Below are 14,316 nucleotides of genomic sequence, written 5' to 3'. Positions count from 1 at the left end.
TGCACTCACCATAAACAAACTCTGCAGTGACACAGCAAAGACCAACGATATCAAACTAGAAAGAAGAAAAAAAAACAAATTACTCACAAGACAACAAAATACACATCGTGCACCAATGCAAAAAGTTTTTGAAACTCAAAAACCAAACATACTGCTATTATTACACCATTTGCAAAAAAAAACAGGCAGAGAAATCAAACACATTTGCATTGTACAAAAAAACAGTCTCTTACCAAACTACACAAACAGCAAAACCACCAGAACCAAAACGTCACCGTGAACAGAAGAAAAGCCTTCACCTAGAACAAAAAAGTAAACAAAAAAAACATTACAATTGGAAATCACAAAAAATATAACAATAAACATTATAACATGCCATGTCACTACCCAAATGGTCAATCGGTTTGTGTGCCAGGTCAGGCAGAAAACAGCAGGAAAAAAAAGGCTATTCAGTCCCGGGGCAGGTGAGCCAAATACATATAACAAATTGCACCCTGGAAGCGAGGGGTCACTTCTATTTCTAATTGAACTAATTCCCTGGTGTCTAGTGGGCTTTTCTGCCCCCAATGGGAGCAGAAACGGCAAAAAAATTAAACCGATCTGCCCACAGAGGGGGCAGAAAAGTCTTCAAAACATTTAGGGGCCCAAGGAAGCGACCCTTGCCCAAGGGGTCGCTTCCTACAATAATATTTATATCCCTGGTGTCTAGTGGGCTTTTCTGCCCCCCCCCCTAGGAGCAGAAACGGACAGAAAGACGACCAATCTGCCCCCAGGGGGGGCAGAAAAGTATTCTAAATAATTAGGCCGCAAAGGAAGCGACCCTTGCCCAAGGGGTCGCTTCCTACATAAAGAAAAAGACATCCCTGGTGTCTAGTGGGCTTTTCTGCCCCCCCTGGGGGCAGAAACGGGCAGAAAGACGACCGATCTGCCCCCAGGGGGGGCAGAAAAGTCTTCTAATCACTTTACCACCCTAGGAAGCGACCCTTGCCCAAGGGGTCGCTTCCTACATAACGAAATAGACATCCCTGGTGTCTAGTGGGCTTTTCTGCCCCCCCTAGGGGCAGAAACGGGCAGAAAGAAAACCGATCTGCCCCCAGGGGGGGCAGAAAAGTCTTCAAATTATTGGGCCCCCCAAGGAAGCGACCCTTGCCTAAGGGGTCGCTTCCTACATAGCATAAACGACATCCCTGGTGTCTAGTGGGCTTTTCTGCTCCCCCTGGGGGCAGAAACGCGCAGAAAGCGGACCGATCTGCCCCCAGGGGGGGCAGAAAAGACTTCCAAAAATTTTGCCCCCAAGGAAGCGACCCTTGCCTAAGGGGTCGCTTCCTACATAGTAAAAACGACATCCCTGGTGTCTAGTGGGCTTTTCTGCCCCCCCTGGGGGCAGAAACGCGCAGAAAGCGGACCGATCTGCCCCCAGGGGGGGGCAGAAAAGACTTCGCCAAATTTTTATCCCCAAGGAAGCGACCCTTGCCTAAGGGGTCGCTTCCCAAATTCGAAATACCAAATCCCTGGTGTCTAGTGGGGCATCCCTACTCCACGATCGCGACGCTGTGCGCGATCGTGGAGCAGGAATGCCCTGTATTGAGACATCGGGGGAGAGGAAATACTCTTTCCTCTCCCCCGATGCCTCAATACTACAGATTTCACCGCCGCGGCCCCCACCGGACTACAAACACCTACCTCTGCTCCCTTGGACGCGCTGGAAGAAATGGATTCCAGCGCGTCCAACGCTTCCTGATGACGCCGGCGCGCGCTGTGCGCGCTGACGTCATCAGAAAGCGTGGGGGGCTCGGGGGGGCTCGGGGGTGGCAGCGGAAGCTCTTCCGCTGCCACCCCCGTAAAGGGGGTGAAGATCGCTGCACAAGGGGGGAGCGCCAGCGCTTCCCCCGGGGGCTGTCCTCATGAGCACAGCCCAACCGATGCTCATGACGGAACCGTTCCGTCATGAGCATCGAAGGGGTTAACAGACCTAGGAATATTTGTATATCAATTTTGAGCATGTCACAATTCGTTTTACATTTAAGGTACTAATAGGCCCACACAGGCCGCGCTCTGTACGTTTAATCTAGTGTGTATTGGACCCTTTTAAGAAATACACAATGATATATCCCCTTGTTTTTCGAATATACACTACCACATGACATGTCCTCATTTCTCCCATGCAACACTATGTATGTACCAGCATAAGTATCGCATTGTGTCTTAGTAAGACATTTGCACACCTTCGCTTGCCTCTAATACATGCTCTTATGCTCTTATTACTCTATACAATGGTATACCCCCTTGTTTTTGGTATATATACTACAGCACAATATGACCTCCTATCTCCCAAGGTATACCTTGTGTGCACCAGTAATAGCGTCAGATTGCATCTTATAAAGACAGTTTCACACCTTCGCATGCCTGAAATACACTCTCTGATGCTCTTAGTACTTTGTTATTTTATGCCCTCATTTCTGAAAAAACGTAATCAGTCTCACGTTCTTGAAATAATTAGGGAGTCTTATTACACTACTGTAAGCTCATTACACTGAGCTCCTCAGACACAATACGAGGACGGCTTGGTTTCACCAGTCGTTGTTTCTGGTTCGCAGTGAGGGTATAAAGGTCACTTCCGGGTGTTCACATCCGGTACACACCCATTGCCGCCACATACTTCAGTGCACTCGCTGAAGGTAAGAATTTTTCAGTGCCATGTCACCCTACCCATACCTTGTGATACGTAAGTCTCAACCGGTTTTGGATAGTGTTTTTTTTTTTGAAACGCGGGATTGATCTGTTTTTCAGATCGAGATCATTACAGAATGGTCTATCATACCCTTTCTCTGGTTGGCGGCACGGTCCATGTTGGATCACCGCTACTTAGATAAGAGCTATAGAGATACTTGGCAGCTGTTACTACACTTGGCTGCCATTGGGACATTGCCACATTATTATTGTTATGTTTTTTTCTCTGAAATTATTGCAGCCACATTATTTATCCAGGTGCTTCCATTGATACACAACCAATCCTTTTGCTCGTAGGATCACTGTTACTTGGGTAAGGTTTGTGATGATACCTGATAGCCCCTACATTTCATTGACAGTTACTGTGTTACTATTGATTGGTAGTCTGTAATCTAACCAATCTCGTTATTCGTGCCTACTCTGATATACCCATTTTTTATTCGATTGCAGTACCTCCAAACCCTGATTTATTTGACCAGCCAGGTTGGAATTATCACCGGTGGAGTGGTGAGGGCTTTCGTTTATTCCTTTTGGCACTTTATTAAATCAGAGTTCCTCCTTGGTCCTTCCAGTATAGTTTCCGCTAACGAGAGTTCTTTTCCCTATCTCATTTTTTTAGATCTATAAGATTTTACACATATGAAGTACAGGTAGCACCCCTTTCGCTCTAATACCAACCTGATCGATACAAACAAATTCTTTATAATAATGTGTAATTTTCAATTTGTGTTCTGTGTCCTAATTAAATAATAATTCCATGACAATGTTTGATGCGGGTTATATGGTCCTCACTATATAATTTGTGTGGCACTTTACCCACCACTTAGATACAGTTGCTGCTTTTATTCTTGCTCTTTCCATCTATTGAATGATCAAATTGTCATGTGCAGTTATAAGATTTGTGTAGGGTTTCCACGCTTAAGGTGATCTGTATTCACTCCATTTGGATGAGAGGTGCTATTCCTCTCATCTATGATACCATGTAGTACTTTCTACTTATATTCAATTTATTGTGTCATTCCCAGCCCTGAAGAAGTCAGAATATATTTCCCACCGTGACGAAACACGTGTTGGCTGGTTGCTCTTTTGATGTTATCTGAATAAAAGAAAAAGAACAGAACGTCTGGAACTTTAAATGACTTTGGTGTTTACAGAAATGTATGAACTTTCATTGAGAACTCTTATACATGTGCACAGGACTTTGGTTCATTACTGATATTATGGCCTTTCGCCCTCTTCTTCTTTGGTTGGATACATGGTCAAGGCCTGGGATCGCACTAAGGGGCTGATTAGGATGGCAGTGAGACTGTCACTGACAGCCCGTTGATGGCGGTCTCACCGCCATCCTAAGCATGTTTTGCACCTGCCACATTAGGATGGCGGTTTATTGGTGGTTGGCAAGACCGACCGCCATGCATCCGACAGGCTCAGTGAGCCTGCCAGTGTGGAGGAGGCAGAGTAATGCCTACAATGGAGGAGCTGCCTGCCAGGCACAGCTGTAGGTACTACGATGTGCTTTTCCGCCGGCCCTTTTATGGCGGTGAACCTGACATGAAAAGGCTGCCGGAAAGGGACATTGAGGCCCCTAGCGGGTCCCCCTTGACCCTTGTCCCCCAGACATGGGACCTGCGGGTTACCTATGATGCCCCCTACATATTCCTGCACCATGTGGGTGGCACCACATGGTGCCTGCCACGTAGTGCAGGGATGTGTGCAGTGTCCCTTTTTTTCATTGCGGAGGGTGCTTCAGCCAGCAGCACCTGCTACAATGCAAAATATAGGCATTGCGACCGCCATGGTGGGGGTCACATCAAAATGCCTACTGCGGGACCAGTGACAGCATGTCACGTGGTCCCATTCCCCGATAGAGTTTCCACCCACCATCATAATCAAGGCCCAAGTAACTAGGTTTTAAAGGATTATGTGACTCCTTTCAGAGTTTAGGCAAGGGAAATCTATTTAGTACCCCACATAGGATTTGTAAATCTGATCACAAATGGGTGAAAGAATACTTCCTTAAGCAGAAGCTTTTGGCCAAAGAGAGTGCCCTGCTGAAGCCCTTGTTCGAAGACATATTATGCTGAAATTGTGTCATCCACAGAGCCATAACTCTTGTTTGTTAAAAACAGGTATGAACTTTTTTTGCTAACTAGGTTCTGGCCTGACCTATTGCCCTTTTCGCTTACACTTGTGGTAGGAATAGGGGTCACAAACGTATCCTGTGGCTGAGACAAGAGGTCTCCGCAGTTCACGCTGCATATGAATACATTTTGTAATTTGTATACGGTACCCAGGAAAGCTTATATTATACCCATTATAGAAAGGGCTAATTGTTTTCAAGTGCAACCAACTTTATGTATCTGCAGATGCTCCCTGGAGACATCATTTCTAATGGTCTTATTTTTTAAATGTCATTGTAAGGTTGTGACCAGACATGCCATGAGAACCAGGGCAGTTGTTCCTTCCTTTAACCTTTTCTTTTTTTTAGATGCATGCAAAGAGCCATATCTATGAAAATGTGGCACTGTTCTGCTCTCTCCCTGCTCTGGTGCACTTTAAGCTGCCATTTGCCAACACACACACACTTGCGCCAGGTGTTTGTGTTGTGGTATGCATAGTTTTGGCCAGGAAAGTGTACCTTCCTGTACAAAAGCTATACTTTTAGGCACTTACCTCTTTGTTTGTGTGCTGTAGAATGCAGCACACATGCAAAGAGGGAAAAAGGAGGAGAAATGAAAGCATTTCTTGTTATGCTTGAGTCAAGGAGGTGCAGGATTTTGGTGGAAATCCATGTCTACAATTTGTATTGGGATTTGCATAAAACCCCAGGGTGGTTGCATGTGAACACCCATGCCCCACCCCTGGAACACCCCATAGATACAAAGTAATCCAAGGCAGCCCATCACACAGCTTTCCTTTACTTTTGCTTACAATGTAACACAAATATAGATTTGTGTTGAATTGCAAATACCAACACACCACTTTACAACAGAGTCTACATTAAATACATAGCACAAATGCAATGCAAAGTCAGGAGGAGGGGGTCATTGCAGGTTGCACTACCGACTGGAACTGCCATCATTATCACATGCCTGTATAAACGGTCCCTACTAAATATCACCCTCCTATAAATTTGATAATGCGGATAATTCCAGGCCACCCAAAGCTGTAAGTATGACCTGGTTGAGGAAGTGGGGGCCCAACAACCACAATCTTTATGAGGGGGAACCACAAAAGTCATCAAATTAGCCTATGCTTAACCCTCTAGTAGATTGGCACAAAATCAGTCAGGCTTAACTTAAAGGCAATGTGTAAAGCATTCATGCAACAGACAACCAGTAACACAACACAATAAAAATCCAAACTAACTAATTAAAAAAAATACATTGTGTTTGAATAAATAATTTGAGACCAATACAACAAAAATCCAATATTCCCAAAATGTGCAAAATACCAACTAAGGGTATCTTGTGAGGCTAGACAGGAACAAAGTCACCATTTTAGGTCAACCATGACGGAGCACAGGCCATGCACAGGACCAAGATTGGCCTACTAAGGATTGCATCTTATGTCCATGTTGCACGTACTGTGTGGTATTGGTTTGCGAGGCTTTGAATCGCCAGGAGTCAGTTCCGATGAAGCTGTGTGGCGAGGCTTTGCAGGGCTTTTTATCACTTCATGCTGAATTTAATGGAACCTTTAGTTAGACCAGAAGGAGTTCACTCAAATGCCAGCCAAGATGCCAGGACCTGGGAAGGCACTTCTAGGGGATCCGGAACTAACTCCAGAAGAGGCCAGCGGGGCTCAGACAGGTCCAGGCAGTTCCAGTGCATTAGGTCAGGGGGCAGTTGCAAGAAGGCCACTCGAGCTTGTTTTGCTCTTGTAGCTAAGAACAGGAGGTCAGCCATCTGACACTTGGAGTCACTCAGACTAGGATGAAAGGAGTAGGTCTAGTCTCCCTTCTGAGAGAGCAGGGCTGTCGTCGAACAGCAGGGCAGTTCTCTGGAAGCAGGGTAGTCCTTCTTCTGTAGTGTACACATTTCAAGGAGTGTAGTGAAGAGTTGGTTTGAGGGGCCAATATTTATACCTGCTGCCAGCTTAGAAGTGGGAGAAACTTCTTGATTCACCCCACTTCTAGTTCATGAATTTCCTTCCTTCTCCTGCCCTGGATCCAAAGGGTCTGGGGTAACAGTAGACTAGTGTGAAGTCCTTTGCAAATGTGCTCTGGCAGCCCCTTGAAGTGCAAGTGTGATAGGCAACAGCTTCACCCATCTCATTCTCATAAGATGGCCCATCCTGACAACGCCTAGTCTTCCTTTGTATCACTGTCTGGGAGGAATACTCAAGGCGAACTGCCAACTATTTCCAGCCATATGACCCAGGATAATTGGCTGCAGCCACCAAATGATAGGGCAAGAAAATATCAACTTTGTAAAAGGGTATTTTCAAAATTGTGATTCAAAATTTGTGGGTTTTAAATTACAAATCATTCAAGACCAAGCATGACATTTCTACCTATACCCAAGAAAAAGTTATCACTTATTAAAAGCAATATTTCAAACCAATGTTATACTTTGGGAGAGGCAGGCCCTGCAGTAGTAAAAAGTACATGTCCAACTTTTTAAGTACACTGCATCCAGCCCTAAGGGCTGTTTAGGGCCTACCCTAGGGGGACTTATAAATATTAAAAAAGATGGTGAGAAAGGGTTATTTTACCTGGTTGATTTGGCAGTTTAAAATTGCACACAGGCCGCAATGGCACGCCTGGGACATGTTTAAAAAAGCTTCTTAAGTTAGTGGCACAATAAGTGCTGCAGGCGCCCTAGTAGCATTTAATTTACAGGCCCTGGGTACATGTAGTATCACTTTACTAGGGATTTACAAGTAAATTTAATTAGCCATTTGAGTCTACGCCAATGTTACCATGTTTAGATGAGGCAGCACAAGTACTTTAGCTCTTGTTAGCAGTGGTAAAGTATGCAGCGTGCCAAGGCCAATAAAAATAAATTCAGAAAACCATGGGGGAAAACCACACCAAGGATGTCAACTCTAACATATTTTAATTGTTAATCTGATGTGATTGGTAGAAAAATAGGCAGGCATCGCCACAATGTGGTAAACTATCCTAAGTATGTGCCAGTGTTAACAATTAGGTGCGGGTGTCGATCATCCGCAAACACCACAAACATTGGCACAAATTAACCACTGACAACACTATACACATGTAATAATACTGTGAAGAATGCAGGTATGTGTAACTTGCAGTATTATCCAAGCTTATTAAATTGGTTTGCCATGTTCATAAAACTAGTGCTTAATTTGTAAAATATTAAGTGTCAGGGTTCTGACCGGGAGGCCACTGCAGCTTGCACCACCGATCGCTCTTGTCATCGCTGCCAAAACAACTACTAATCATCTCTCTCGCATGTAAATGCGACAGTTCAGATCATTCCAGGTCCCCAAAACTTAAAGGAATGGCTGGGGAGGCAGGTATTGGCACTTTTAATGTATATTATATTCCTAAACAACTGTTGTTCTGCTCATCTCTACATTAGATGAACAGCGCCACCATCCAATTAAGCGCAACCAATTAAGTGCCGGTGTTTAGCACAGGAAAGCCCCGGCTCAAATTAAGCACTGCATAAAACACCTCTAGAGGTTGTGGGCTTCTCTCGGACTAACAAATGGCTTTTCACTGTGCTGTTCTGTGCTTCAAATAACATGCACTCTTAAAAGTAGGGTGTCACACCTATGCCAGCAAGGTGGAAGAGAATAAACACCACTTTGCATGGTGTACTGCACTAAGTTCAAAGGAGGGACATGCAGATATTGCAGAAAATTAATTTACCCATTTTAAATATAACTGCAATTCTTCAGAGGGGTACATGGAAGGAGAGTTTATGGTTTGCGTACTTCCATATGGTAAAACACTAATCTTGTCACTAAGAAATTCACTTAACTATAACATTACTTTAACTTTTTTTCTTTTCAGTGAATTTCTAGTTTTTTTCAAAGTAAAATACTTGTTTTTGTGAGTGTACATATGGTCAGTCAGTCAAAAAGCTTTATTTCGATAAGAATTATCATAAAAGCATATACATACAGGCATAGTAAAAATAGAAGTTCATCAAGGGAACAATTTTTACAGCAAATCAATGAAGGCTTGATGACTGGGTTAAAAAGAAACACACTAAAATGTTTTAAAAATTGATTAAAATACAGTTAAAAAGACATATAAAAAAAGCAATTTGCTAAATCAACTAGTGGAGCTATTAAATTTGCTTCTAATAGTCCAGGACCAGCCCAGAAATTTGGCCACGGCACAGACTAGCACCAAACTTGTGTCAGAGCGAAGAATACGTAAGGCGACACGATAGTTCGAAATGCCCAGGAGACGGCAAGCAGGGCCTAGCCATCTTTTTCTCGGGTTTCTGTACGCTGGGCATTCAAACATAATATGGGCTATGCTTTCTACTTTTTCTGTACATATCGAGCAAGTGTCGGGGGTCTGATAGGGAGGCTTCCATTTGCTGGTGAATTCACGAGTAGGGAGAATCTCGAGTCTGAATTGAAGATACAGTGATCTATCCCTGGGTTTTTGTATAAACTCAAGGTAAGGCTCAAAACTAACAGACTGTTTGTAGGTGTAAAAAGCTTCTGTTAACCTACCTAGGTTGGGATTACCAAGATCCTGATTATCAATCCAGGCCCAGTATGCTCTTTTGAGATCCACCTTACTCACGGGGGCTCCATGCTCCCAGGCATCGTTTAGTCCAACCTGGATAAGGGATTTTTTGATATTACGAAGCCAGCTTATTTTGTGGGAGCCTGCAATGTTCATGATTTCTCTCAGGCCCTCAGTGTATTTGGCTAGCTCCGGGGTGCGCCATAGGCGGGCCCAAAATAGCAGAGGGCGAAGCCTTGCAATGTCTTTAAACGAGCGCCTACCCAAATCACTGAAAAGAGGTTTCAGAGGGGTACCCCTTGGCATTGAAACTAGTTCTCTCAGAAATTTGTTCTCAGACAGAGTAATTTCTTCTAAGTAGTCAAAACCCCAGAGTTCGGCTCCATATAGGGCCGAACCTACTGCTTTGGCCTGATAGATCACTAGTGCGGGAGTGATTGGCTTGCTCCTCGAGGAGCGATGTTCTTTAGTAATTACCCCCGTGGCTCGTTTGTAATTAAGCAGCATTTTGTGAATATGGGGTCTCCAGCTCAAAGTGTCAGAAATTCTGATGCCTAGATAGTCAAATAATTTGTCATATTCTAGGGGGACTCCATCAGACATGATGGGTACGCTGGGTGATTTGCGTGATTTAAAAGAGAGGAGCTGGGTTTTTGTTGTGTTAATAACCAGGCCTCTCATTGAGCAAAACAAGTGGAATCTGTCTAAGAGCTTCTTTAACCCTGCTGGTGTCTTGGAAATCAGCAGGGTATCGTCCGCAAATAGGAGAGTGGGAACTTTTTCCCCCGCCAGGGCAGGAGCGTCCGCTGGGACTTCTAGCAAGAATTTCACCACTCCATTCACAAAAAGTGAAAAAAGAGTGGGCACTAGTACACAGCCCTGGCGGACTCCTCTACTGACTGGAATCTTTTCAGTTCTCTGAGCCTGGGTTCCCCATCGCACCCTGGCAAAGTTCCCCTCATGGAGACGGACCAAAAGGTCAAGGACAGGAGGCGGAAGACCCAGATCCTGGAGAACAGACCATAGACGGTCACGAGGGACCAGGTCAAAGGCTGACTTCAGATCGATGAAGGCTAGATGGAGGTTGCCCCTGCCAATCAGAACGATTTTCCAATATAACAATAGCAGCCTGAAGACCTGGTCAATCGTGCTCGTATATGGTCTGAACCCGGCTTGATAGTGTGACAGGATACTATTTTCAGTAGCCCAGGATAGAATTCGCTCCAGCAAAACCATGCCAACCACCTTCTGGCTAACGTCAATAAGACTTATTGGTCGGTAGTTAGCAGGGTCCTCCCTGGAGCCCTTCTTAAATATTGGTATAACCTCCGCTCCCCTCCATGACTCGGGGATAGGTAACCCCTTGAGAAGAGCATTAAGTAAGATGGTAAAATACACGGCCCAAGATTTAGAATCGGAGCGGATCAAGTCTCCGGGCAGGCCGTCAGGGCCTGCGGCTTTGGCTAAGACCAATCTGTTAATGGCAGACATAACTTCTAATTCTGTGAAAGGGTCATGGTTTGCCAAGGTGGAATCTAAAGGATAATAGGAAGGAAAGCACTGGTGCCTTGAGTATTGTCACCTGAGTAGAGATTCGAGAAACGGGTGAACCATTCATGATTGGTAATATGGTTGGAAATTGTATCGGGGTCTGAGCCTCGCGAATATCTGCAGAGGTTCCAAAATGTGGTCCCATCCCTTGCTAGACTGGCGTTTTTCAAGGCCAACCAATGAGATTCTTCCCAAGTACACTTTGCGTTGGTTACAGCCTTCCTATAATCAGACCTAGCATTTTTAATTAGAGAGCAATCCGTAGATTTAATAGCGATTGCAAGTTCTTTCCTGCTGGATCTGCACTCAGAGTTGAACCAAGAACCAAGTGATTTGTGTTTATGAGTGTTATTAGTGAAAGAGGATATGAAAAAAGACCCGATTAACTCAATAGTGGCTGCGTAAATGGACGCGGCCCTTGAATTCTCATTGGTATCTTCACATGCTTGCCTAAGTTCTGCAGTTTTTAGTAGCAGTATTTCTTTTATAGAAGACAGTTTTTGTTCATCTAATGCAATTTTAGGCCATTTGAGATATCTTTTACAATTAGATGGAATGACATCTCAGTGTACATATGGTAGAATGACTTTCTAGTATACGTTGTGTTCAGACATTATTTTAGTAAATTGATGTTTTTTTAAATTTTAACAAAAGAAGAGGTGGGTTGTTATAAAATGTGTATGAGTAATAAACAGATATACATACAATAGAAATTGTTTATTTGCACAGTTATAGTAACTCTGATATCAAGACATGTCACCATCAATCATTTTTTTTATGTGTTACTCTCCCAAGAGGATGCAAGACGCTTGTGGGACACTTGCAAGATCGTAAACTTGTAAATTTAATTTGCATCTATTGTATACAGTTCTTTTTCATGTTTTTAGTTATTACTTATTGCTAATCTATACAGAGTAGTGAATAAAATACGGTTGGATATTTATGTATTTAAGTGATAATTTAACAGCTCGCTAGTGCCAGGGAGGCAATCCCATGCATTCAGTTCGAGGTGGCAGTACTACATGTTTTGCTCTCACAAGCCTCTTATGAGATCATACTTTTTATAATGGAATTTGCATTTACACTGAATATATCCTGATGTAGTGTATAACATTTACATATAAACAGTGTGTTTAGTTTAATGTAATGCATTCAATTATATAGGGTTGGGCAGAAAACTACGCTCCGCCAGCGTAGCAGATAAAGCCATCCACCCCTGCTCACCGGCCCGGTCCCTGCTTCTGAAAGCAGCCAGGCCGGGGAGAGCCATCTGGTCGTCCGGCCTGCAGGGCTATCTGGTCGTGCAGCCAGGCGACCAGATGACCCGGGACAACCCAGTGCCCGGATGGCCTGGGTGGGTGCCCTACCCAGCCACCCTTGCAGTCCAGCGAGGGTGGCCAGGCGCTCAGAGGCAGGTGCTCGGGAGACTCCTTCCCCCGGGGCTGCCGCTGCTCGCCTCTCTGCTTGACTTGCCTGGGAGCAGCCGGAAGGTGAGGCCCGGCCGGCCCAGGCCATCTGGTCACCCTGCTGACCCGCAAGGGATGGTGGCCCCCATCCCCGCACCCCGGTGTGGCAGAGACTGAAGGGGGAGGCCCCCGTGCCGGAAGGCACGTGGTGGAGGCAGCCCCCCGCAGGCCTGCGTTACCCCCTCCGCGTACCTCCTACCGGCCCGGCGGCAGAGGAACCCACCCCTAGGTGTGGTGGAGGAGGGCGTCCATGGGCACCCACGCACGGAGAGACAAAAGCTTGTTGAATCCTCCGGGCGGACTGCACGGACCCCACCCGTTTACCTCTCGACGGTTTCACACCCTCTTGAACTCTCTCTTCAAAGTTCTTTTCAACTTTGCAACTACTTGTTGGCTATCGCTCTCGCGCCAGTATTTGGCCTAAGATGGAGTTTACCACCTGCTTTGGACTGCATTCCCAAGCAACCTGATTCAGAGAAGACCCGATTCTGGCACACGGGGGGCTGCTACCGGCCTAACACCGTCCGCGGGATGAGCCTTGATATGAAGGACTTGGAGCACCGCCAGAGCAGGGGCCTGTCGACCCGGCAGCGCGCGCGCCCTATTTCCCCGGATCGGATCTGGAGGGGTTTCGCCCTCGCTGGGAAGCCATACACGGCACACAGCCAGGTGCCCTGGGACGGGCCCGGGGCGGACCGGTCCTCAGGCCTCCTTCTCGGGGCGCCAGGCGTGCTGGCGGCGTACCTCCGTGGCAGGACCTGGCGAGGGACCCTGCCACGGGCGATCGGGGGGTCTGATCTTGTGGGGGGACGAAGGGGAAGCAGAGCTCACCCTGCGAAGGCCCCAGCCGCATCCCGGGGAAGCCCCGGAGCGATTGACGATCAAGCGTCCCTCAGACAGGCGTAGGTGCGTTCGAAGTGTCGATGATCAATGTGTCCTGCAATTCACACTAATTCTCGCATCTAGCTGCATTCTTCATCGAAGCGCGAGCCGAGTGATCCACCGCCAAGAGTCACAGGTAATTTTTCGAAAACGTTTGCCCATCTGCAGGCGCAGGAGAGGAGGGAGGAAGGCGACGCCGTCCGTCTGCCGCCCGCACGGCACAACGGCCCGGGCGCCTCATTCAAGACTTCCCCTCTGGGAGTCAGACAGCACTGTCGGGAGAAAAAAAACATTGCCAGGCGCTCGGCCCGGGAGCCCACATAGGGGGGCGAGGGAGGGGTCTCCCGGAGCGACGGGAGCAGGCAGCCCCGTAGCCTCCGGTCCCTCCTGGGGTAACCCAGGAGGGACCACGCGAGTCTTCAAACCCCTCAGCCCGGCCACACGGGACCGGGTCGGACCGGGTACCTGGCAAAGAGAGAGGGTCGCTCCACCTGCAGATCAGCTGTCCGTCACCGGGTCGGAGGCACCGGAAGGGAAGAGCCAGGTGGCTCCCCATCCTGCACGCCTCCCACCGAGAGGAGCCGGGATCCCCTCGCAGGCCCTCGGCCCCTTCACTTCCAGGCCGCCCTGCCACGTGAGAAGGGCTGCTCCTCGGTCGCCCGGAACCCGGTCAGGTCAGGCCGGGTCTCAGGATGCCTGGAGAGCCCAGCCGGCGCCAGGGCCTTTTTCAAGGCAGGGGTGGTGCAAGCCAAGGGATGCACTGCCATTCGGTTCCCCCCCTCACCGCTGGGGGTGGTCATGCCGGGTGAGCTTAGGTTCCGTCTCGGAGAGGGACAGGGTATGGGGCCACCCCCCGTCCCCGGTCCCTCGCACGTCGGTCGGGCCTTCCCCAGGGGAAGGGGCCCGCCGAAGTCCCAGTCCTCAGCCAAGCGCCACATGCGGCCGCAGACCGCTACGCCGGCCGGGGCGCGCCAGTGCAGGGCCGGGCCTTCTGCCTATGGT

At 47.2% G+C, this 14,316-nt stretch overlaps 1 pseudogene; it reads right to left on the bottom strand.

Moving 5' to 3' along the window:
• Positions 1 to 13,318: 13,318 nt before the first annotated feature.
• Positions 13,319 to 13,446, bottom strand: LOC146856626 (5.8S ribosomal RNA; annotated as a pseudogene; the record flags this gene model as incomplete).
• Between the last annotated feature and the right edge of the window lie 870 nt (positions 13,447 to 14,316).

This window comes from Triturus cristatus, chromosome 4_1 (assembly GCF_964204655.1).
Source record: "Triturus cristatus chromosome 4_1, aTriCri1.1, whole genome shotgun sequence".
NCBI classification, from domain to species: domain Eukaryota; kingdom Metazoa; phylum Chordata; class Amphibia; order Caudata; family Salamandridae; genus Triturus; species Triturus cristatus.
This window is presented reverse-complemented; position numbering and strand designations above follow the sequence as displayed.